General features: G+C 35.2%; 1 protein-coding gene and 1 long non-coding RNA gene across 3 annotated transcripts in view; one reads left to right on the top strand and one right to left on the bottom strand.

Moving 5' to 3' along the window:
- Positions 1 to 24,123, top strand: part of LOC111507642 (ras-like protein family member 10B) — a gene marked incomplete at its 5' end in the record, with an annotated part of 144,680 nt that overhangs the window by 39,430 nt on the left and 81,127 nt on the right. The gene's annotated exons all lie outside the window — the stretch shown is intronic.
- On the bottom strand, positions 318 to 3,773 carry LOC141486340 (uncharacterized). 2 transcript variants are annotated; one of them, XR_012467789.1, is made up of 4 exons: positions 3,374 to 3,773; positions 1,568 to 3,307; positions 1,296 to 1,346; positions 318 to 1,184 (listed from the first exon to the last, which is right to left on the bottom strand). It is a non-coding gene; the product is annotated as an uncharacterized lncRNA (long non-coding RNA). The 2 variants fall into 2 exon arrangements; XR_012467788.1 differs by having other exon boundaries at positions 1,568 to 3,773.

Here is a 24,123-nt window from a genome sequence, read left to right as displayed (position 1 = left end):
ACTTCAGCAAAATTATAGAAAAGTTAATTAAATCCAGACTAAATTCATTTATCCAAAAACACAAAATATTATCAAAATCACAATTTGGTTTTCAGGAAGAGAAATGCACCCAAAATGCACTATTGCAGCTAACTGATAGCATATACAAAGCAATAGATAGAAGTAAACCGCCAATAGGAGTTTTCATCGATCTATCAAAAGCATTTGACACAGTTAACCACTCCATACTATTAACCACTCTGGAGAACATTGGAATAAGAGGGAAATCAATTATTGAAATCATATTTGACAGATCGGAAACAAATCGTGAAAATTCAAAATATAAAAAGTACTGAAAGGAAAATTGAATATGGAGTACCACAAGGAACGGTTTTAGGTCCAGTACTATTCTGTATATATGTGAACCAATTATTTTCTATAGGATCTTCAGGTGAAATAACTAGTTTTGCAGATGACACTGCGGTTTTCTACTCTGGGGAAACCTGGCTTGAGGTCAAAGAACAAGTAGAAAAAGACCTGGAAATGATTAAAGATTGGTTTGATTACAAACAACTTTCCTTAAATTTCAACAAGACATTTTTCTTACCTTTCTGTAATTATAAATCTTCCTTGCCACAATATCAATTCATAACTATTCAAAATACATTCAGAATACCTTCAACGACAAATATAAAATACTTAGGAGTTTTAATAGATTCTCATTTGAGATGGAACTTCCATATAAATTATTTGGTGAAAAAATTAAGAACTATTCTTTATAAGTTCCGCCAACTTAACAACAGATTGGATCTGAAACAAAAAAAAATAGTTTATTATAGTCTGGTACAAAGTCATTTGACATACTGCCTAATAGGATGGGGAGGAGTATCCAAAACTTACCTGTATCCATTAAACGTAATACAGAGGAAATTCTTAAAACTAATGTTGAACAAGTCTCTCCGCTATAGTAGTGACAAGTTGTATGAAGAATCTGGGATGTTCGACCTAAGACAATTATTTTATAAGACACTTGTGCTGAATCAATATACTCTTGGCCGAGCCATGAGTATATCACACGTCACAAAAATAAATATATTATACCATATGCATCCAAGAATGTAGGTCAGAGGTCCTATAATTTTCTGGGACCAACTGTATTCAACTCCCTACCAGATAGCATACATTCCCTAGAATCATTTTCACATCTGAAAAAAGCGGTCGATAAATTAATCAGAAGCCAACCTCGTGAGAAAATTGGTCAAATATTTGATGATGCCATTTGAAATGTTCTATTCAAATAAAAAAAAAATACTCACCGTTACGCTCTCGCAAGACAATTTCCAACTTGTAAGAAATTTCATTTACACCTACCGTGTGATCTACTTCATCCTTACACGTGTCCAATTGTTTTGTGATCTGAATGATTTTTCTTATACATGTGATTCATTTTATATATAACAGTCTCGGATGTTCTTATGATTGTTATAATGGTTATTTTAATCTATTTTATTTATACCACATATGATTAATTTTATATCTACTTACACGTCTACAAAGTTTTTGAATGTTCTGTATATATTTATTTCACCCTTTTGTTAACCTTATACTCATTATTAATTTTAGTATCTGAAGTTATAAAAATTTATTTACACCACGCACAAGCAACACCTGTTGCTTCTGTGGGTTTCCTAATGTTTATTTGCAAAATGTATAGCCTTATTATGGTTGCTGTTTTTCTTTTGTGTAAATAAACGATGATGATGATAAATTCCAAAAATGCGCTTACACTCAATGAACCCTTTATCCCCGTGAACCAAAAATTCCATTTATGAATATTACCGCCGGATGAAAAAGAAGTGGTTGGAGTTGTTAAGGTGGATGATTGAGTTTGAGTAGCAAATGGAGCAGATGCTACATCCCCCTCACTTAGTTTTTGATCAAAACTAGTTTCAACTATACTCAATTGATCAATCAAATTTTGTAAACTATTTTTTAAAATATCATCAGTTTCCAATCTATTCAATCTACTCAGTAAATGTTGTAACTTTGCTTCAACAAATTTTGTTTCACTACTAGAAGCTGAGCGAAAAACATAACTGGAAATATAATTTTCAAGATCAACAATTTTTTTGTTACAAACATCTATCTCCTGAGTTATATCTAGATTGCAAGAATCAACTTCCTTTACTGGACTTCCAAACATCTCCCCCTGTATTAGTTCTTTCAACTGACGACGCATTGATAACACCGTTTCGGCTTGAGTATTGGAAAAACCTCTAATATTTAATTCGTACTCCAGTTCGTCTCTAATTAACTTTGACACATCCATATTCATAAACTTTGATTACAAATATCAAAATCAGTTAATCAATGAAAAATTCAATCGTGAATAATAGATATCAAATATAATAATGGTATATAAATATCGTGTTACAAAAGCAATAAACAATCATACAATATTCTGTTCGTACAGCTGCAAAGATATACCATAAAAATATAAACAAAAACAAAAATCTTAACCTTCACACAAAAAAAAGGATTAAAATTGGAACAGGGTCCCACGTTCGAAGCGCCACTTTATTACGTTTACCCGTCGGTTTATTAATTTCCAGATATAACGTAGTTACTTTTTGTTTTGGTTTAAGTACGGTCGGTTTAGTTACCAACTCGAAACATTCAACAGGGCCGTGGATCAAAGATGTTATTACCAATAAAATAAAAGATTTCTAATCAAAAGGGCGCCAAGTGATTTGGCCGGCTTTTATTACAAAAATCACTAAACTATACAAGAGATAACTACAATATTCAATCCTAAACTAATACCCAGGGTGTGACCTAATATATGGATATGATAAATCACGATAAAGAAAAACTTCAAGGTCACTGAGTCTTAATGTTCTACACAACGATATAATGAGCCGATTCTTGCAAGAACTTCGGTGGGAAGAATTGAATTTGAACAGGCAACACATCAATCATTCAATTCTTCTTAACTATGAATACGGTTCCTAGTATAACATAAAATATAGGCATCGGTTTATCCTTAATCAATTCACTTCACAAAAATATGATCTTTCAATTCTTATGTTTATTGCTTCCGTAACGATTTTTTTAAAGAAAAATAAAATCCTCTACGAGGTACTTATCCTCGTCGATTCTATTATCCAAGTCCGTTGCATCTAATCACCAGGTGAAAAGGTGTAGCAATACCAAACTTTAAGTAGTCGCAATACTTCGGGAAGTAAAACAGGCTAAAACTTCCTTCTGGATACACAACAAGTGTAGGAAACTCATAAATATGGAACGTGGTCCGTGAGAAATGAAACGTCTGAAATTATGAACAGTTCAAGGTATTTTCAAAGTTTATGTTTCTAAAAAAATGTCGAACGCTTACCTCCTTGTGTCGAGATCCCTAGCACAACAGGAGACGTTTCGAAATCAATGTATTATCTTAATCGAAACTCGTTTGAAACAAAGGTTGAATTCACTTTCAAATAACCCAAAAATGCACCAAACATTCAACCCTTAACAGCCTTTGAAATGTATATCCGCACTTTTGCGAAAATCAATCAATGATAGTTAAAAACACATTTACTAGGCAGATATCTTCATGATTTTCTCCAGAAATCGCTATCTCATTTACGTCGTTTCTAATCAGTACCGAGCCCAAGAGTTTTTGTCGCATAAAAAAAAATTATGAAGAAGTGACTACTTTTATAGGGTGTTCGTGATACAGGAAATATATTCAAATGAAGTTGAATCGATGCAAGAAATTAATTAAACAGAAAATATCGTAACAGACAAGCTGTAAATCTAGAATCCCATGTAGAATCTGAATCTCTAATGAGATCGTGAATTCCATTTGGAATGACAAAATTCGACAGATTTTCATTCAGCTGAATAGTACTCAGAGTGATTCTTCCATATCAGTGAATTTTCATAATTTTTCCATATATTTTTCACGTATTTGAAATTGTGCCATCAGAGAATGATAGATTATCGTATTCAAATTCGACACCACGTGAAAGCTACAAATTACTCGGACTGAAATTTTCCAGTTTCCAGCTGATATATATACATTCTGAAAATTTCTAAGTTACCTTTAAATATGGATTGCGACAGAAAGCTTCCATATCTATCCAATATCCTTTCCATTGCTGTATTTATAAGCCGTGAAGCAATGAAAATCGTATTACAGCACATGAGAATATGAATAAAACATATCGCAAATGGAAAAACCGAAACTCGAATGTGAGAATATCTCAAGATGGTAAATTAAATTTTACTCTAAAGGGAGAGCTCTTTCGTATAGAGTATTCTATTTCAGAATGGAAAAGAGAGTTAATTCTGACATTTCTGAAGAAAACTTGGACGAACATTTAAGCTTTGACAACGTAAAAATGTGTATTGTGTGAGAGCAAATTTGTGTCCGTGAATATACCTGCTTCCTAAATTTTCTTTTTATGAACATTTGGAACGCTCGTCTCGACTATATTGAGAATGGGGAAATCATCATACACTAATGATATTCATACTGAATGAATAAGCAAATATTCTTCGTCATTTTAACTATATTCAAAAATTAAATTACATAATAACCATAACAAAAAATGCTACAAGTCACTGTTCTGATATGAACATTTTCAACAATTTTAACTGAAAACCCAAAAATTTGCCTACACAGTAGGTTAATGGACCATTAACCTACAATGTAGGTAAGTTGAGACTGGCCTGAACGAATTGTTCTTGTAAATAATTTGATTTGTAGCCAATCTTCAAGTATGCCTACTTACTTCATGTACAGTTTTCTTTCCTTATACAAGGAATTTGTGCAAATTCGGATATGCTGTTGATTCGCTTCAGCCTAGTTCGAGGAATAATGCTCTGAAAGAATTCGATTTTCAATTATGGGAAATCATCGACTTTATGTTGATGATGGACACTACCTTACACTGACAAATGGCCAGACAGCTGAAAACCGGTCAGTAAGTGTGTTCCAGTACTTAAAAATTGATTTCGGTAGTTGAATCGCCTAAAGCGTATTCAAGAATAACTTCAGTGAAGAATCCTGCACTCACACCTGTTGCATATAATCCAACGACCTTCGTGGTATTAGACAGGGGAGTAGTTGTTTTCTGATAGGTGTCAGTCCATTAACCTGCAGTTTAGGTGAGTTAATACTGGCCTGAATGAATTGTTCTTGTAGATTTATACCCAGTCTTTGAATATCCCCACTTACTTTATGTACTAGGATATCCTTTTTATTATTAAAAACAAAAGTGGAATTTCTCTCGAAAATCTGGCTATCCATCGTACATGCATTTTCTTTAGAAGCATCTCCAGGTATGATATATAAAAATTTTTGACCTCATCGAGCAGTCCAAGTAGAAAATCATGTCAGAATTTGCAAAGTGTATAAAAAATTGAACCTGAAAAATATTTCGAAAACTCAAAGAAAGCATTATCATTCCAACACCAGACATGTCATATGTTTCGAAGGGATGGAAGAGCATTCTCTACCGTGATTCATCATTGCAGATAATGAATTCTACCATTTCTTCAGTTTATTTTTTTGTAGACCAACAATAAAAGGGCTATTCTCCTCAGTGATGCCAATATGAACTCTACTCCAAGTTATTGTATAGTGAAATATGCTTTGCAGTTTGGCAAACTGTTCAGTGAAAATTCCACAGTAAAGTATTAGCTGACCATTTTCAACAAATCGTTACAATATTTTTTTTATCAATCCAAAACTTCAGGTTTTCAACTTCAGAACTGACGAAATTCAATATAATCTTTGAATCCCCATTTTCCCCCTTGGAGGTGGAAATTCCTGATTCCCTTTCTTGATGCTTATTTAAGCTATACAAAGAACCTACCTGCATATTTCATAATTCTAGGTTCAGTAGCTTCGGCTGTATGTTAATATTAGAGCAGGCAACAGCGAGTAGTCAACGTCAACAAAGTCTGCTCTCACGCGTCTGCACGCTTTCGGTTCTCGTTCTCAGCGACGACGCTTCATTGCTTAGATCGCCCCTGTACCCCCTCGTATCGTCACCCGTCTTCTTACAGTAATCGCGACGCATAATAGCTTACTGTGTTGCGTAAATTTGATCTTATCATATGAACTTTTAAACCATTCGTCCAAAGTATCCAATTTAATTGTATTTAAGGCTCAGTATTTTGCATATAGTGGCTACCACATAAGAAGTAGATATATGCTATCGCGGACTTTTATTCAGAACTATTTAAGATAAACAATCTTACGGTACATTATCTGCATGTATCCAACGGTATAGGCAGCACACGCCAATATAACTATCAGGGAGCAAGAATTTTTCCGACTTACTTAATACTTATTGTTATATTATGACCAAAATTACGCAAAACCTTTGAAAATTGAAGCCTATATGTTATTCTGATATATAAGCTGTATTTATGTAAAGTTTCATCGGAATCCGCTCAGTCGTTCAGGCGTTAAAGATGTGTTTCTCCGAATGAGTGTCAACAGCCTTTATATTCTCCTCAATATTAATCAAGACAACAATATTTTGTAAATGAGTTCAATCAATTCTCATCTTTCATTTATATTAATCCTCTCACTTGATATTGTCAAGGACGATAATTTATGTAAATTAGATTCTCATTGTCTGAATCACAGAGACAAGTTAATCAACTGAATTCATTTGGAACGGAACAAACGCTTTCGGGGAAAATATTCATAACGAATGTCATCTACCTCGAAAGGAGTCGTATCTATTACTGTGTGGAATATACGTTTCAGTTTTTACATTTTTTCCTGAGGCATCCAATCCACATCCTTTTTTATGTATACTTTTCTCAGACTTTCAGAATTGTCTTCTGTCTTGGCCTGTATTGTAAAGATATATTATATATAATTCACCGAATGATTGTTATTCCGGAATGCAAGTTTTACCAAATATTAACCTTTTGGAGAATTCTGTCTTTCGTCAACAATTGAAAGTCTTTCAAAAACTATTGAGGTGGCCATTAGTGGATGAGAAGATTTATGTTTGACAATTTTTAAGGTTTTCATATACGTTTCTATTGGAAGGCAAAATTAGAATCTCCTGCATAGAATGAATACAACAAAAAACTTATTTCTCACACCAGAACTATAACACTCTTTTCAACGTCCGTTTCATATCACGAGATAGTCCGAGCAGTACAGATCGTCTACTGACCATCTTTCAATGACGCCAACCCGGTTGGTAATACACTAACAAAATGATAGTCTTAGTGATTCAATAGTCGATTGAAATTCATCTTTTGTTGTAGATGTACCTATATGACGTTAACCATCTTGATTTTATTCAGGTTGAAGCCTGGCCTCCTTCCCCTTTTAACTGAAGTTTGTCGGAGAGACAAATGGGTCACAACTGATGTTTGATGGTGGCATGAAAGTCCTTAGACATCCATACCGCCCTTCGCGTTTTACCCCTACCTGGCTGGGGTGAGATAGATGAAGATATTATTCATCTGTTAACGGAGGACATAGGGGCCTCATACGACAGAGTGTCGGGGCCTTCTATATCGGGAGGGGTCGTCTACAGCGTAATCTATAGCTTCCCTGACTAAAGGATTTTCGTGAGTTTCAGCATAATCTAAAACTCACCGATTCCTCGACTGAATGGACTGCTGAATGGAAGGCAGCTTCAAATCTCTGCGGATGGCTTCATTCCGCACGAACCACGGAGCATTCACAATCATCCGTAAAATTTTATTTTGTAAAGTCTCCAAGATGGAGATGTTAGTCGGAGCCGCTTGTCCCCAAACGCCTGAAGCATACATGATGACAGACTTGAACATCATGTTATAGATCGTGATTTTGTTCTTTAGGCTCAGCTTAGATCTTCTATTGATCAAAGGGTACAGGCTTGCCACCCGACCCTGGATCTTTGCCTTCACGCTTAACAGGTGCGGGTTCCAGGTGAGCCTACGGTCTATAATAAGACCCAGGTACTTGACCCGCGTTTGCCAATCAATCTCCCTTCCAGAGATTCTCACTTTCATGGCCGGAGAAGCTATCGTTCTTCCCATGGTTATTGCCTGAGTTTTATCCGGATTCACTCGGATCTTCCACTCGAGGTACCAGCGCTCGAGGTCGCCCAATGCACGTTGCATATAGACGATCCCGAGCTCCCGACCCATGGAAGATGAGAGGAGAGCCGTGTCATCGGCGTAGAGGGATACCTTCACATGCTCGGACCTCGGAAGGTCGCTGGTGTAAAGAGAATATAGCGTGGGAGAGAGCACGGCCCCCTGTGGCACTCCAGCGAGGATCTCTCTGTTGTCAGACAGAGAGCCCTCTACTCTAACCTGAAATGTTCTGCCTCTCAGGAAAGACCCAATCCACCGGATCAGGCCCCGAGGAAGGTCGAATGCGATTAGTTTGTGAAGAAGGCCTTCATGCCAGACGCGGTCGAAGGCCTTCGAAATATCTAATAGAACTAAATGGACTTTTTTGTTCCTGTTCAACTCCGCGATGGTGTTTTCGACCAGTCTCAGAGCCTGCAACTCAGTGGAATGCTCTCTCCTGAAGCCGAATTGCTCATCAGGCAGAACATTTCGGTCCTCAACTTCTTCGTTGAGCCTTTGGAGTACGACTCTTTCAGCCAGCTTAGCCGCCGACGAGAGTAGACTAATCGGGCGATAATTCTGCGGGAAAAGCCGGTTCTGCCCCTGTTTTGGGAGCATGACGACGACCGCATGTTTCCACCTTCTGGGGAAGTATCTTAGGGCCAAGGAGCTGTTGATGATGCTCAAAAGGCTCTCAACGCAGTTTTCCGGGAGCTTCTTCAACAACTTGTTGGTTATTGAGTCAGCCCCTGGGGTACCTATATGAGCAACTGGATAATTGCTAAACATTCGTAGAGACTGCGTACGTTTGCGCAGAGAAATATAGATCCATCCATTGATTAGCACAAGCCTTTTGGATGAAAAATTATTTCATTCATTGATTGACAGTTTGAAGATTATCCAATCAAATCATTAAGTCGTTTTCACGTTATCGAGGAAAGTTCGAAAAAATATTCATCTTCTATTTTTGTTATACAACGCGGGATACAATTTAATTGCTTTCACAAATCTTTATCGACATGTTGTTATTCATATTTGGTACTGAAGACCCTTTAAGGCAAGTGTCCTACGGCACCGTACATAAGTAAATTCACTCCCGTCAGTCTCTTTGATGTTTCGGGTCGAGATTTTATTTTTTGCTGGCATGTGGCGGGGCAGGAGGGTGTCATCTAAGAGCTGTTGTGCACCTCTGCACGAGGTTCGATCAAAAAATATGTGACCATAATCTGACTTTATCATTGCTACGAGGAGCTCCCAATAAATGTCTCATATGATTGTGAACTGTTTAGGAATTCATAAAAAATTAGACAAGGTGGTGAAATATACATATATTTTATATAGTAAGATCATACAATTTAGGTCAAAAACTTATGCTAATATATTTTAAAAGTTCTTCAGAATGATGAGTTTTTGATGTTTTTGTAACATTTGTTTTTAAATTTCTATTGGCAAATTTCAAAGTTTAATAAATTCTTACCCTTGTGAAGAGAGAAAATAAATAATCCAAATGAAAATTATCACGATCAGTGACACATCAATTATTGTTGAAATTTTTAACGACTGTAAACTTCCAAACTGTTTGTCTGTCTACCGGTTTGGATAATTGACAAACCAGTTGAGTTTTCAACTGGTGTTATGTTTCAGTAAAATGTGGTACCCCTTCATTACGGCATGCTGGTTCGAAAGTGGTTGGTTGGTATTTAGCCAAATCGATAGACAGGCAGATGGGGTTCCTCAGAAAAGCCCACCTGATATGACGTCTCTACGAGTATACATTTTTGAGTGGATACGTGACATCTGAAGTACAAGATACACGCATCAAATCAATGGAGTGGAGATTCTGAATCGAGAAAGGGGAGAAAACGAAAAGTGCAACGCGCAAAGAAGAAGCTAAGTCACATCTTCGTTAATAATGTTACATGCTAAAAACACACTGTGTCGAATTTTTATTGAAAATAGTTGGATTGTGATGTATGGTGCGTCAAATGAAAGAGAATGAGATTTTGAGTGAAGAAAAAGGGGAAATTGAGAATGTTGCCTGTCAAAAAGTCACTGAGTCGTATTTTCATCACGAATAGTTGGATTGTGATGCTTAACACGTCAATTGAAGAAAGGGAGATATTGAATTGGAAAAGAAAAAACAAAGATTGTTTTTTCAATATCAATAAATCGAATCAACACTCATATAAAGAGTTCAAATCAGCCGTCTATATATAGTTTGCTCTAATATAATTTTAGATTCGACTGGGAGCCTTCATCATGTTTACGCCACTTTGTTGTTTACGTTATATATTCCATTATACTGTTTACACATACAAAGAGGAATGCTTCCAGCAGGTTATGAATTAGTTTCAAACTGTTAGTTTCCGATTTCTCGTCACTTTACTTGCCGGAGAATATTAAAACATTAAACCGATTGTAAAATTCTCTTCACCTTCAATGCAGATCTGAAAAATTTCATGCCTTCATTGAAATTACACTTTTTGAAATTAGTATCGTGGAAAATTCAGAATTACATTATTTTTATTGTATTTTGAGCACGTCTATGCTAAGCAATTTCTCTATTTTTTTTTCATTATTGCATTGATTCTGCCGTCTTTACAAAAAAATTGATGTTCATAGGTATTACATATTCAGTTATATGTAAGAAAGAACGAAGACAGTACTGGTATAGACCAAAAAACAATTAATTTTCAAAATATTGGTCGGTGGTTCAAGCCCCAGGCTAAACGATCGATTTTCACTTGCTATCGTCCAAACCATGTTAGGAATCACGCGTTAAGAGATAAGACCTCGTTAGTCCTTAGCTCGCACAAGTTTCGCCTTCTGAGGGTTGTGTTTTTTTTTCATTACGTCATATGTATTTTCATCAAGTATCGGTCAGTTCTATCATGGTTTTCAAAATATTGCCCGTTTAGTTTTACGTACTTTCTAATTCTTAGTGAATATCTGGAATCACAGATTCTACCCTTTCTTGAGTTCAACACGAACATCCAGTATTTCTTGTCAATGATAATCGATAGAGCAGGCAGCGATCAGTATCTATTAGTGGAAAGTGTCGAATACCAAACAACTTGCGAGTTGAAGGGTTGACTTCACGAATACTTTTACTGATTTCTGTGCAACGCTCAAAGGGGACCATGATAATCAAAGATGATTTTGAAAGTGGTTCTGAATTGCTCAAATTTCTTATCGCTGCAAGAATTGCATTTTTCAGTTTTGGAATTGGAACTAGTGAAAATTACATGAAAATCAATATTATCAAGGAATTCCCACTTTCGTAGCATGAAAATAATAAGTTATTTTCTTGGTTTGTCATCGATGTTATCCAGCTTGGTACTGAAGAGACCTAAAGCAAGTGTTTTACGGCAAAACATCGATGTCTACCAGTGAGCATGACAGTGTTCCATGTAAGTGAAATTTTTTCGTTTCATTTAGTATATTGTATGGAAATCCTGTGAATGGTATCTGATTCGATGTAGAGAAAAGTATTTTCTGTATAATTCAGTGTACTACACATCTATGTATGAAGTTACTCCTTTTAAAATTGGTTACTTCCTTCCATTCTTTGGAAGATTCCCACATTTTTCTGTATCAAATAGAAAATATAACCCTTTCAAATTAAACTTACAAATTGTAATCTCAATGGTACAACAAAACCCACTTATTCGTATGATTAACGATCCCAAATTATTTTCTGTTTGATCATATCTGCGATCTGGTGAGTACTCAATTTTCTAGATCATTATGCCAGTTTCGACTTCTAGCAAACGAATTGTTTTGAATTGATCCTTATATTGTGTCATATATTGGATTTATTCATTATTATAGACTATTATGTTTTTAAATGAGTTTGAAAAATAACTGCCGTTCTCTTTGAACAAAAATTATCAATATGCTGGAAATGAAATGAATGAATTGATTGTTTGCCCTTGCCATCTTTATTTTGTTTTTCTGTCCGCCGGAAAAAGTAAATTCATCTTTGCTGCGATGACAAATTGTCACGCTGAATGTGATACCCGGAACAGACATCCACAGAATAACGACGATAAATATGAAATATAACCCAGCTAACTGGTATTATTGACGCCTTTGGTGCAGGCTTTCAGCAACACATTTCATTCAATAATCTGAATTAGGAACATTGAATCATTATATATAATTTTCGGGATGAGTCACCCCTCCCAGAAATTTGTATTCATGTCTTATTCAAAATGTTTGTCACTTTCAGTTGAGAACCTATGAATATGAATTATATTCAATGGGATGTTGAATGTTGGATTTGCATGTAATCATCAGATATATCAGTTAATTGTTCTAGTGAATACATCACTTGACAAAATTTTGGGAAATATAAAAGAAAATCAAGTTTTACATGAAACGTATGAAAATAAAATTTGATTCAACATCGAATAGAAGCTTGGCTTCAAAAATTATTCTGATTTTTACAGCTTTTGGGTTATAACCGTCTATTCTAGTTGAGAATGTATTCAAATGGAAGAATTTTACAAGAATTGAAAGATCTGTAACCAAAATATCCACGGACTGCACTGCAACAAAATTTTTGAAGAAAATATAAATAAAAATAATTACCAGTAATAGAGCAGACAAAAGTGTGTTTTAGTCGAATCAACGAAGTTTTTCCGTCGTAAGTCCTCAGAAACACTTGCGTTGTTGAATTGTTGCCTAACCTTGCATTTGACTATACCGTACTGATAACAGGTAATGAGTCACAAACACGTGTTTGCGGTTTGCATTTTCTGGAGTACCAATGGTAAAAGTTGAATAACAGCAGTTATTTCATCGTGTTATACTTATTTCATATAACGTAATATATGATATACAGTGACATTGAAATTCGAGTCTGTACTTGCCAATTTCGTAAAAGGTGAGAGATAGAGAGTAAATTGGATTGCGAAGTTGTCTATTTCCGGGTATTACTTCCAGTTCCGGAAATACGAACATAGATAAAAACCGGAAAGTTTTAGATTGTTTCTGCTATATCTTCCTTATTTGCCACTCGAACTCTCAGAATCAGAGTACGATTAAAATAGGAAAGGTTTTGGCTTTTTACTTCTCTATCTTGACATAGAAAATTAGAGAACAAAAGAAGGCGCATTCAACTTCAAAAATGTAATTCTATACAACAATGTGTAGATCATGCAAGAACGTAACTTTCAGACACAAACTGGAAGAAAAATCCTTCTCGAACAGCAACTTTCACATAAACATTGAATTACACGAAATAAAATTACTTTCGAAACAAATACTATTATATGAACACTAAATCATACAAAAAAACACTTTTTTCTGTTCTGTTTGTACTCCATACATTCGTTATGTGGGCACAGATGTTGGTGCAATGGCGAAGTTCAGACCTATCCTCAACAAAGATTCCTGTATGTCTGTGAGCGGGCGGGAAATTATGTTGATGACTTTGGCGGCTTCATAGTTGTCCTGTTTTCAGTCTGTATTTGGACATTGTTTCCTCACCAACCTTTCCCACTTCCTCTTTTGGATATTCTCCATGTCTTGTCGTGTCCTGTAGCGTAAAGATACGTAACATACAGAAACCTCTAATCAAGCGGAACACGATCAACTCTCGCCAAACGGTCAGCTCCCACTAGAACCGATGAAGCAGAAAGAGGGAAGAGGGGATTGGTGAAATCATTTGAAGGACCTATAAATAGTCAGATCTCGGAGCAATAAGTCCAGTTATCACCCGAAGATGATTGTAGATGATTGTCTCTTGGCTTGAAATCCTGAAATTTTTAATTTTCATTTTTTGTTAATAATTTTTAATTTTCATCTCGTGTTAATAGTTCAATATTTTGATTGTTGCGTGTATTTTATTTCATTGTTTTTTGCTTAGTTTAATTGTTCTTTTTTCAACTAATATTTTTAATTTTTATAGATTTTTTCAAAGATTTCAAATCAATTTATATCGTATTAGACAATGAAATTCCGAACTAATGAATTGCACCACGAAACATTGTCAACCAAAATTCTTCGTGAATATTAGAGATTTATGGTATCAACATATTTATTTGGTGGACTTTCTGAGATCAAACTGTGGTACATAAAGAGAGTGAGAGTGAGTGCATCCTTTCGATTAATTATAGAAGACGTTATGAAAAATAATGAATTATTCCATAATGACCAAAATTCTCGATAATGTTCTCGAAAACTGTCAAAACATTTAATTTAACGATATCGAATGAATATTTTTGATGGAAAATGCTCTTTTGTGAAAATTATATGATCATATTCTGATAGTATCATTGACGTTCTAATGGCAAATCTATTCAAATTGGTAAAACAATATGATTTTGGAATTTTATGTTTTCCAAATTCCTCTGGAACCAAAAGAACTACAGTCAATTCTTTTGTACAGAAATAGATAACTTTGTCACAATTTAATCAACTTTATATCTCTTACCGTTCACGAAATCCCACGAAGTGACTCGAATTTGAATAGCTTTGTATATCAAGGTATCAATTTCTGATGAAACTTTCAACATATCAAAGATTTCCCCAAATCTCAAGTAAAATTATAACCATGACTCGAAAAAGGGGTACATTTTTAAGTTATACTCACTTCCTGATACTCATTTTCTTTTTCTTTTTTAACATGTGTTTTGACATTTTCATTTGACGCCAACTTCACATTTATTCTAAGTAAAGAAGCTCATAGATAAATTCATGCTATATGTGTAATTACTGATACTTTTTAAGAAAAAAAATATATTTCATCAATCGTTTTTCAAACAATTTTCGCCCACCTGAAATAACTTATTTCTTTAATAACGGTTTGGTTATTCTGCGGATTAAGTCAGTATAATTTCAACGTAAAAGTTGATGAGAGGTCACTAAAATACAACGCACGTGTCATAAAGATCCGAGAACAATAAAGCACCCTAAATTCTCTTCATTTCTCCCCAACATGGTCTGTGACAAGTATTTGTAAATGACCTTTTCATGTCTTCGTACAATATTTCACCATTCCACTAAATGGACAGTCATCGTAACCGGGCCTCATAAATCATTTTTATGATTCCAACAGCGAATCCTATGCAGACTTTGATGTTTGTGATCCAGTTTAAAAGTCTCATCACACTAAAACATTGTTTTCATTCAGAGTATGCACTGATCATGAAACACATAAATTTCATCAAAAAAATAATAATATTTTTCGGAATATATTTGTCGATACGACTCAAGAGAGACAAGAATCAATTCAAAACACAGTTTCCATCACAAAAGATCTGCTACATAGTAACTGAATATTCAAATTGGGCTATATAAAAACTTGTGCGCTCTGGCACCTCCGCCAATTAATAAACTGTTCCTGAAATTTTCTATACAAAGTTTTTCAGTTATGTTCAAAGCTGAAGGATGTGAGAAAGTCATTTTCGATGAGACAGATAATATGATATGGGTCACATAACCTACTTTTTGTAAGTAGGATTGTATGTCTTCAATTTCCAGAATATTTGTTGAAATTGAACGATTTTCAGAAAATCTAAGAGCACAATTTCTTTGTTTTTCTATTGTTCCATTCTAGAAACTGTGTATTATCTTCAAATTAATTTTTCTGTTCGTGAAATCGTAAAAAATGAAACAACTCTGATTCTTCCAAGCAATTCTCTAAATTAAAAAAACCAGATTTTTGTTGATATTGTTGTAGTAAAAAAATCATGAACTTGAATAATTGTCTGCATGAAATTCGTAATAATGTGGCCCTGGATATGGCCGTATTGAGTGAGATCCAAAGTATACTACGTGTGAAAACTTCTGCAATTTTTAAAAGTACTTGGTTAACATCATGAATGTGGGATATTTTTTTGGTGTGGTTGACGAATATGTCCTTCAAGGTAGGCACTGTGTACGCGAATGGAATCTCGATGGTCAAAATGATGCTCTAATCGAATAGTGGTCTTGATAACCTTACTGCATCTCAGGCTTTTTTGTTGCAATATACATGAATAAATTATATTTCTACTCATAAACAGGAAGGATACAAATTGAAACATAGGACCTGTGAACCGAAATCATTTTCGGAAAAATTTCGCCTAATGTAAGCCTCTTTTATCTTCATATCACGAAAAAGAGCATAATATCTTGAAGGAATCTGAGTCAGTGTGTTTAGTTGAGTTACAGGTATTTAAATAACTGTAATTTGCTTCTAAAGAGAATCTTTATACTCTTTGTGAAAAAACAAGATTTCTTGCAAAAACACATAGATGGAAATTATTCAAAAACAATGAGGAATTGGACACCATATTCTTTAAGCTTTTTATAAGGAATGACGTCCTCTATAATCTTCACTTATGTGGCACTGTGTATAAAATTAGTATGAATGATGTTGGTGCATAGAATGATCAAGAGCAGAGTTTTCCAGGGCAAGGAAGTTTGAGAGAAATGATTATTCCAATAATACTGTTACATTTTTTTCCCGTGGGTTGACCAATAATTGACTACACTGAGCAATAATCTAACTTAACTTTATTTCACTTTGAATACAACAAACATTCTAACTAAAACTTCAACTATTACTAGAATGTCTATCGCGTACCGCACTGTTACTTCCAGTTGAAAGTGTCGATATGTTCGTGGCTAGCGTCTATATATCGTAACCGAATGCGCTAGAAATTTCACTGAAATTTCATCGAAATCAGTAGCATTATTCTCGCTACATCTAGAGCGGCAGCGAACATCGTACATTCGCGCGCTCTCAGATACGTCACAATTGGTTTATGGCCACCAGTGGCGGCTGACGTTATTTTCTTTAGGGCATGATTCACAACAATACAGTTGAATAACTCAGGAGACTGAATGGTAAAGTCCATATGCAAAATTATCGTTGTTTGGGAGAACAGTCTGTTGGAAAGAGAGTTGCATCAAGCCAAACATAATGAGTTTCACTTGGGTTGAAAAATAATGGGTGGATAGATAGCTAGTGCCGCCAAGAGAGGAGATTCTTGTTTCTTGTCCCGAACGAGACAACAGGAGATTTTTCTCTTGAAAAATCATCTCTCGATAAGACAGGAGAAAAGTTTCAATAAAATTCACTTTATTTTTCATGCAGAGACGCCAAAAGCAATTTTATTGATTCAGCGATCAACTTTTGCCTCTAGAGTCTGAATTTTTCAAACTTTCACAACCACTCAAATACTCACAAGTTATTTGGATGACTTCAATAGACACTAATGGTACCAAAACAACGGAGACTTTAACAAGTTTTTGGTATACAGTATGTGCCACATCCAGCTCCATTTGGAAGTTTGAGACGAAGCAGTGAAGTTATCAAGAAATATTCCATAGAATGTTTCAGTAATCAATGCAATGGAATCCAACATACAGGGTGTCCAGTGCAGGACGGTGATTCAAAATTAGGTTTGTATCCAATGGATATTTGATTTGTTCGAATAAAACATTCAATAAATCCTTCAAGTTATAATTTCTTATGAAAAGCTGTTCAAAAAATATAAGGTAGAAGTTCGAACGAATACCTATGCCACATTGGGAAATAAGAAAAGATGTTTTAAGCTACGTTTTATTATTCATTAGATTGTTCAACAATTATCGCAGTGAGCCTCTAATCGCTTCATCTGGTTTAATTTAAAATTATGCACTGCTAGGATGAGCTGCTTCGTGAAACATATATGAGCTTAGCGATAGGCATACAATGTTTCGAAATATGGAATGCTATATGGACAGGAAGCTTCGAAAGTCAAGAGGACAGTGGAAAAAGTATTCAGTTTTTTTTTCACCAAGAAGAAAATGCCTCTTCTGCCTCCATATAATGGTTCAAGAATCAATGCAATGGAATTATTTGAGGTATTCTTCAATATACTGGGTGTCTAGTGGAAGTACGATGATTTAAAATTGGATTTGTAATAAATGAATAACTGATTTCTTGAAATGAAAATTGTTCTGAGAAATATTTTATATTCAACTCTGAACTTTCTCGGCAGAAGTCAGGAAAAAAATTTCATAGTCAAATGAATTCGAAATAAATGAATATATTTTTAGGTGATCCATCCTTTCGGAAATATGAAAGAAACAAATTTCATAATGACAGTTCTTTCAGGAGACTCAATCTAGATAACGTTATAAGACACAAAAAAATCATTGGTCACGATTTATATATATATATATATATATATATATATATATATATATATATATATATATATATATATATATATATATATATATATATATATATATATATATATATATATATATATATATATATAAATCTAAGAATTTCCTAAATCCACAACGAACTATTCAAAGTGAATACACGAACATATTTGGCAAATGTCAATTTACTATTGCAGGTCACTGTATTTCTGCAGACTCGAGTTTTTGATTCAGAATTTAATTTTGAGGGTCTTGTTCAGTTTTGGATACTTTCATTAATATATGCATATATTATTTAGGAATGGTATAGGTAAATACTTCACTTTCCTCCAACGCTGGTGTGTGTGTGGTGTGATATTTATGCAAAGCTGGAACTCATGGATATCTTACGAGACTTGGCTGGACTGGTAGGTTTTTTTCACTGAATTTATTATTACAAATCAGTATTGACTACTATTCTGTTTACTTCTTAATTTATATACTATATATTTCAAATTTCAAGGAGAGAAAAATTTAGCGTGGCGTCTCTTTCGTTGCCTCTCTATACACTGAGGTTCATCACAAGTAATAATAATAATAAAAAATTAAAAATTTAGATTTTTCGAAACCCAAATCAAACTTTAAAATCATTTAACAACATCATCATCTTATAATAATACATATATATGAAAACATATCTATCAGTTTCACAACAATTCATTGGGGCATTGATGAATGTTTGAGGTTTGAATTATCTATGATTATTGAAATAGTCAATTGTAGATTAGTACAATTTCAAAATGAAACAAAAAAAAATCATAAACGATGCTAATCTGTTGAGATATAAATGTAAATTGAAACTCCAAAAATCGTTTCATTGATTTCATGTTTTTGAAATAAGTAACCAATTTTTTTCGAAACTTCCTTTCAAATCAGTGTTTTCTTCTAGGGACAATTTAGACGGAGGTCTATGTGGTGGACTACTAAGTTTATGGGTTCATTTTTCGCCTTGGTCGAAAATATAATTCATACATTTACAATATACATCTGGTATTTTCTTTCCCCATAGTGATAAAAAAATCCCTGAAATATTTTTCACGTTTTTTCTCTAGAACGCCTTACTGACCGGTTTGAGTTGAATGGACATTCTAAGTCTTGTTCCATATGGAACCCCGTCCAATAAGTTCGAAAACTCATGCCGAAGAAATCTTACATATTTTCTTCCAGTAAGATGGCCATCCAAAAATACGGACAGATAACTCTTTTTCGAGAATTCCACCCCAAACATTCAGTGATCAACACTGTTGCTGGTTCAGGCAACGAACAAAATGGGGGTTTCCGTTGCAAAATAATGCATGTTATGCCGATTCACAGTAACATTTTTTTGAAAATTGGCTTCATAAGAAAATTTCCTGATTGATCTTGTCTAAGCCCCATCGGCAAAATCTCTTCCTCTTAACTTTTGCATCAGTTTCATATAGGAAGGATAAAATGTGCTTGCTCGTATCATTCAAACCACGCTGGTTTGAGAAAATCTTAATTCCGTGCTCAGGTCTCGGGTACTCACATAGGAATTGACATTACGAGTTCTTTCAAATCTTGTTTTCAGAGCCTGAAATGCCCAATCTGGGTGTCTTCCTTCGGGGAACTTCTCTTTGTAAATCCTAGATGCAAGGAGGCAGTTTCCGTCACTTTCCACCAAAGCATAGACCATTTGCACCACATCTTCCAAATAATTCATAATGAAAATGATTCAATCTACACGCGAAAGAAACTTCAACACATGGGTTATTGACAAATCCAGAGATTCATTTTTTGATGTCACTCATGAATAACTGGATTTTTAAAGAAAAAAGCACTATAATTATTCTTTAGGTTTTTACGCATTTCTTACCGTTGAAACCGCTGATAACTATCACTAGACTGTATGAAAAATGCTAAAGTATTAGCGGTTAGTATGAATACTCGAAAAGCAAATTTGAATAGGTGAACGTAAATAAATGAATTTTTCTGTGGTTATAACAATTACTGAAACTTGGTATAATTTGTAAAATATCAGTTTTTCGTATAGTATACTTCTGATAAGAAATGTAGTGGAATGGTGGAACATTTCATACAAATAAAAAAATACCTGGTGTTCCACTTGAAAAAGTTTAATTGTGTCTGTTTTCGAAAGTTGAGATTCCAGAAATTATCATAGTGATGTTAACTAATTATTCCTACAAAAATCCACCTAATTGCTGTAGACATGCGGGTGGTGAATTAAAAAAATATCGTCTGCAAAATATTTTTTTCTGGAATAACTTGGTAATGCCGCAATGAAAATTCGAGAACAAAAATTCCTCAGAGAGCTAAAAAAAATTTATTCGAATGACTCATCCATATACTGGGTGTTCTATTAAAAAAATATCCAAAAAAATAATTTTTAAAGATAGTATTCATCGATATGACTACAAAAAAATTGAGCAGTTGCAAAATTTTTTCCTCTGATGGCAATGGACCGAAGGAATCTTGTTGACCCTGTATTGCTTTGCTGACCTCAGCATACTACTCTCGTCATTCCATTTGGATTCCTGGACATCGTCTGCAGATGAACATCTTCACCGGCAGCAGGAGGTTGCATATCATAATTAGTATTTACTGCTTTCGAATTGGGGTGGAAGTAACCAAGTTCAACTCAATGCCACAAAAACCCAGGCATCAATTATTTTTCGAAAACTTGAGATGTTTCCGAACCGGATATATAATAAAGACGGGACAAGCAATTCCGCTTTCTGCTTTGATAAGTTTGTTGGGGGTTGAAATGGACATCAATATGTCTTGGCACAATCATGTCGCTGGAGTTGCAAAGACTGTTTCTCAAAAGCTTAGAACACTGTTCTGAACCAGAAAACTGTACACACCTCAGCAACTTTTGATGCTTCATAAAGCTCAGAGCAGACCTTCTTTGAAGTATTATTCTCATCTAAGGATCTCTTCCCTCAAACATACCCTTAAGTTGCTGGATTCCATCCATAAAAGAGATTGGAGACGGAAACATCACTTGCAACCTTGATAGTCTGGAATATCGAAGAAAGATTGGAAATTTGTCTCTCTTCTATAGATACTTTCACGGGAAATGAGTGACTTGACCCATTTGATTTCATCAAGAGCGGTACATATCAGAAATAGGGGAGAATAGGGTAATGGGAGTCAGCGGGTAATGGGAGTCACCCTCACATCCACGCAAAAATGACATCCCTACCCCCGCTCTGACCCAACAGTGCTGCCTGAAACAGCCTGCGCCAGTCAGTGCCCACGCTATTGAGATACGTAGGTGATTTGTTTTTGTGCTACACTGATATAATTTTACGTCATTGCAAATTAGAAGGTAAGTGTCGAATACCTTGCAGTATGCGATTGAGACTTTTACACGAAATTAGTTAGACATTCGATTTTTTTTTTTATTTTTTTTTTCGCATTAGTGTAATTGTGGTAAATGGGAGTCAGGTGACTCCCATTACCCGCAAGTGATCACTATTACCCGCAACTTTGCATGTTGAATTACGTCATTTTTATTTCTTTTCTAGATGCCGAAAGTACGGGTCAGGACAACTGCAAAGGCTTCCTGGTCTTCTGATAGCCTGGAAAAAGCTATAAAGCTTGTTGAAGGAGGTTCTTCTATGAGAAATGCTGCTAAGTTAATGGGAATCCCCTTTTCAAGCCTCCAAAAGAGGATAAAAAAAGGTTCTACCTTAGGACCACATCTAGTACGGTTTACTGCGGTTTACTGTTTTTAGTGCTGAGACAGAAGCCGAGCTAGCGAACTTGGTGAAGAAAATGGCGAATATTTTCTATGGTTGCACTGCTATACAAATCAGAAAAGTGGCTTTCGAATATGCTGAAAAATTGAATTTGAAGCTCAATTTTAATCAGTCTTCAAAAATGGCTGGACGCGATTGGTTGCATGCATTTATGACCAGACATAACATTTCTATTAGGAAACCTGAGGCGACCAGCATAAACAGAATAACAGCTTTTAATAAAACCGAAATAAGTCTGTTCTTCGAGCTACTTGGCCAGCTGATGGAAAAACATAGATTTGTTCCAAAAAATATTTATAATAGCGACGAAACGGGTATTTCAACAGTTCAAACTCCTGGAAAAATTCTGGCTACCAAAGGACAGAAGAGAGTGGGATCGATAACCAGTTGGGAAAGAGGAAAAAACATCACTTTGATGTGGGCTATGAGCGCTGCTGGCGGTTACATTCCACCGATGTTCATTTTTCCCAGGAAAAGGTTGACTCCTCTACTCGAGAAGGATGGTCCAGCAGGAGCGCTTTACAAATGCTCGGACAACGGTTGGATTAATGAGAATCTCTTTCTTGAATGGTTGGTGCACTTTAAACAGCACGCTAAGCCGTCTGCAGATGAACCCATCCTTTTGATACTAGACAACCATACTAGTCACATTTCTCTTTCCATCTACAAATATTGCAAGTCCAATCATATTCATATGTTGTCTCTGCCACCACACCGTCACACAGAATGCAACCTCTGGACGTTTCTTTTTTTGGTCCGCTCAAAATGGCCTATAAAAAAGAATGTGACTTATTTTTGAAAAGCCATCTTGCAGAAAAGATAACACCTTATGACGTAGCATCTTTGATGAGAAAAGCATTTAATAATGTTGCGTCTATTAGTAAAGGAAAATCGGGTTCTAGAGCTACTGGAATTTTTCCACTAAATCCGGAAATATTCACAGAAGAAGATTTCTTTGCTGCAGAAACTCTCCAATCTGAGACTATTGTAATCCAAGACTGCAATGATTCCCAACACATCAAAAGAATTTCACTCACCAGTTCCGAGTACTTCAAAACAAATTGATCCACCGGTTCTTGGAATGTCTGAATGAGTAGGCCCATTTGATTCTGAACCAGATATTATATCACCAGCAGCTGGCACGTCAAATCAAATTAGTGTTAATTTGCATGATTTCATCAAGTTGCCAGATAAAACACCTGTTATGAATACAAGAAAAGGCCGAAAGAAGCACCACGCTACAATTTCAACTTCAACGCCAATCAAAGGAAAGCTGTTAGAAAAAGAAAATAAGAAAATGAAAAAATCAGGGGATAAAGAAAAAGAAAAGAGATGGAAAGTTGAAGGTCAGGGAAAAAAGACTACAATACAGAAGAGGGGTCCTGAAAATGCAAAGCGCCAAGTACTACAAGAAGCAAATGAAACTTCTGTATAAGATGTTGACACTGACGCAGAAGATGCTGGAAACAGATGCCTGGTATGCAACGATTTTGGAAAGAATAACGAGATGTGGTTCAGATGCACCTCATGTGGGCTATGGGCTCACGCGAAATGCACTGGGTGTAACTCAGCTGAAGGTTATGTCTGCGATATGTGCTAGGTTTTCTTTGACTCCGATTGCCCTCAGGGTGACCACCATTACCTTCATGTTGGTGTAATGGGAGTCAAAACTGTTTTTTTTTATTAATTTTATAATATCCAAAGTTGATTGCCAGAGTGGCTGATAATTATTTCTAATGATAGTTAATTAAGTATATGATGTTTAAAGGCGGTTGCAATAAATAGTTTGTTTATTATTACACTTTTATTCGAGTTCTCGCTTAAGTGACCCCCATTACCCTCTTTTACCCTACGCGATGGATTGTGGCTGCTCAACGTTTGAAGGTTCAACTCAATATACCACAAACTTCACTTTTTGAGAACTTTATAAGTTGGAAAATTGTGTTTATGCGGAATAAACTTTCTGAGAATGTTTTTCCAAATGGATTCAATTTCCAGCAATTCAAATCGATTGTGAATCGCTACTTTCGCACAGACACCGCTCTTAGAGCGACCTGAGGATTTTCCTGTAGTGCTAGTGTTTTGTTTTCATTGCATTTCATAGCTCAGCAGT

Source organism: Leptinotarsa decemlineata, unplaced genomic scaffold (assembly GCF_025532065.1).
Source record: "Leptinotarsa decemlineata unplaced genomic scaffold, Ldec_3_MD MMD2_tig00026354_RagTag_RagTag, whole genome shotgun sequence".
In the NCBI taxonomy this organism is placed as follows: Eukaryota; Metazoa; Arthropoda; class Insecta; order Coleoptera; family Chrysomelidae; genus Leptinotarsa; species Leptinotarsa decemlineata.
The sequence above is the reverse complement of the archived record's forward strand: the minus strand, read 5'-3'. Positions and strand labels throughout refer to the sequence as shown.